This window comes from Ornithorhynchus anatinus, chromosome 16 (genome assembly GCF_004115215.2).
Source record: "Ornithorhynchus anatinus isolate Pmale09 chromosome 16, mOrnAna1.pri.v4, whole genome shotgun sequence".
In the NCBI taxonomy this organism is placed as follows: Eukaryota; Metazoa; Chordata; class Mammalia; order Monotremata; family Ornithorhynchidae; genus Ornithorhynchus; species Ornithorhynchus anatinus.
This window is the reverse complement of record NC_041743.1, coordinates 24,525,674-24,528,386: the sequence shown is the minus strand read 5'-3', so window position 1 is coordinate 24,528,386 and position 2,713 is coordinate 24,525,674. Positions and strand designations below refer to the sequence as shown.

General features: G+C 48.4%; 1 non-coding gene across 1 annotated transcript; it reads right to left on the bottom strand.

Moving 5' to 3' along the window:
• Positions 1-2,285: 2,285 nt before the first annotated feature.
• Positions 2,286-2,424, bottom strand: LOC114817602. The gene has a single exon (XR_003765464.1). It is a non-coding gene; the product is annotated as a small nucleolar RNA SNORA7 (small nucleolar RNA).
• Positions 2,425-2,713: the final 289 nt, after the last annotated feature.

Below are 2,713 nucleotides of genomic sequence, written 5' to 3'. Positions count from 1 at the left end.
AAGTCCTTGGGAAAGTACAACAATAAATAGTGACATTCCCTGCCCACAACGAGTTTACAGTCTATGGGGATTAAGAATGTGAGCCCCACGTGGGTCAGGGACTATGTCCAACCTGATTAACGTGTCTCTTCCCCAGTGCTTAGAACAGCATTTGGCACTTAGTAAGAACTTTTTTTTTCTCCCCTCCCAGCCCTACAGCATTTACATACATATCTGTAATTTATTTGCTTATATTAATGTCTGTCCACCCCCCACCTCCCCCAGACCGTAAGCTCCTTGTGGGCAGGGAACGTATCTGTTTATTGTTGTATTGTACTCTCCCAAGTGCGTAGTACAGTGCTTTGCACACAGTAAGCACTCAAAAAATGCGATTGATTGAACAAGTACCATAATTATTATTAGAAGTATGCTCAGCCCGTAGTGTAAGTATTCATTCAATAGTATTTATTGAGCGCTTACTATGTGCAGAGCACTGTACTAAGCACTTGGAATGTACAAATCGGTAACAGATAGAGACAGTCCCTGACCTTTGACGGGCTTACAGTCTAATCGGGGGAGACGGACAGACAAGAACAATAGCAATAAATAGAATCAAGGGGATGAACGTCTCATTAAAACAATAGCAAATAAGTAGAATCGAGGTGATGTACATCTCATTAACAAAATAAATAGGGTAATGAAAATATATACAGTTGAGCGGACGAGTACAGTGCTGAGGGGAGGGGAAGGGAGAGGGGGAGTACCAAACAACACCACGATTAAATTTTATTATTATTATTATTATGATTAGGTATTTTTTTAGGAAGGAAGACAGACGTGTTTCTGTGGGGTCCCACTGCCAGAGGGCTGTCCCCCCGATCCCAGCTCCAATGTGTTGGGAATGCTGGAGGCCTTCCTACAGGCTAATCACGGCCTCTTCCTCCCTACTCTTCACCCCCCTGCCGCCATCCCACCATCCCGGGTCCCAGCTCAAGGCTCGTTGATACAGAACTGGGACAGGTCCCAGGTATGTGCTCTTGGATCCACCTCTCCAGTGCTCTTCCGTCACCATGGAGGGAGACGAAGAGAGAAACCAGGTCCCTTGCTCTGCCATGATTTAATTGGGTCTGAGGTCCACTTTGCCCAAATGACGTAGGTGGGAGAAGGCAAAGGGGGACTTCATACCCCATTTCGTGGTGGCAGACAGGGTTTCTACTGCTTGAAGGCCACTCCTGGGTCGGAGGCCTGGTCCCAGAGTAAGGGCCGCCTCCAAACTGGACCAGGAGGTTGGGGGAGAATCTCTGTCGGGGAACAAAGGGAAGCAATATGGCCTTGTGACTGGAGTACGGGGCTGGGAGTCAGAAGGCCCTGGTTCTAGTCCCGGCTCCGAAGCTCACTGTGGGCAGGGAATATGTCCGTTTATTGTTATGTTGTACTCTCCCAAGTGCATAGTACAGTGCTCTGCACACAGTAAGCGCTCGATAAATACGATCGAATGACTTGGACAAGTCATTTCACTTCTCTGTGCTGCAGTTACTTCAGCTGGAAAATGGGGATTAAGACTTTGAACCCTGGGACAGGGACTGTGTCCAACCTGGTTAGCCGGGTTAACCCTGGGCACTGATCTAACTTAAGAAACACCACAAAACAAGACAAAACAAACCAAAAAAACCCCTTCAGCCAAGGAAACCGGGGCCGGAGGTAAGGGCCGTGAGCAAAGCCGGGGTCAGCAAGGTTCGGGGCCAGAGAGTCTCCTGCAAACCTCAGGAGACTCCTGTGGCCACCCCAAACCCACCGCCCCTCCCCCCCCACACACTAGGACCCCCTCCGTGCTGCAGGGGGGCTAAAGAATCGCTGGCAGCGCTAGTAATGCCTTTTCCTGGGAGCTAAGCTTAGCATTCCGGGTCTCAGAGCATGATCCAGCAATAGTGTCTTGGGGGAGATAAAGAAATGCAGGCTGGAGGACACAGAAAGAAATGGGAGCTCAAAAGTCAGGTGGAGTCCAATTTTTTTTCACAGGATTTGATAAGTGCTTACTATGTGTCAAGCAATATTTTAAGCGCTGGGGTCTGTCGTTGTCATTGTCTTATGCTGTCGAGTAGTCTCCAACCCATAGTGACGCCATGGACACATCTCTTCCAGAACGCCCCGCTCTCCATCTGCAATCGTTCTGGTAGTGGATCCATAGAGTTTTCTTGGTGAAAATACAGAAGTGCTTTCACCAGTACCTCTTTCCGCGGAGTCAACTTGAGTCTCCGCCCTCGACTCGCTCCCATGCCGCTGCTGCCCAACACAGGTGAGTTTTGACTTGTAGCAGATGGCCTTCCACTCACTAGCCACTGGCCAAGCTAGGAATGGAATGGTTAATGCCTCTGCCTGACTCTCCCTCCCATAGTCGAGACCGGTAGAGTACTGGAAACTCTCCAGGTGCAACCCTGAGAGGTGAAGTGCTGGGGTAGATTTGAGTTAATCAGGTCACAAACTGTCTCCCATTTAGATTCCTGCTAAATTCCTTCTAAAATCCCACCTCCTCCACAAGCCTTCTCCAGTAGATTTCCCAGCATCGGCAGCTCTATTCAGACAACTCTAGCATTTACATATTGATGTAAATGTGTCCACTTTATTTTTCTTTGACTCTTTAGTTATAAATATTTTTATGTTTTTGGGTGGGGGATGAGTCACTTTGCTATTTTGCCTTCCCAAGCACCTAATACAGTGCACCACACCAAGAGGG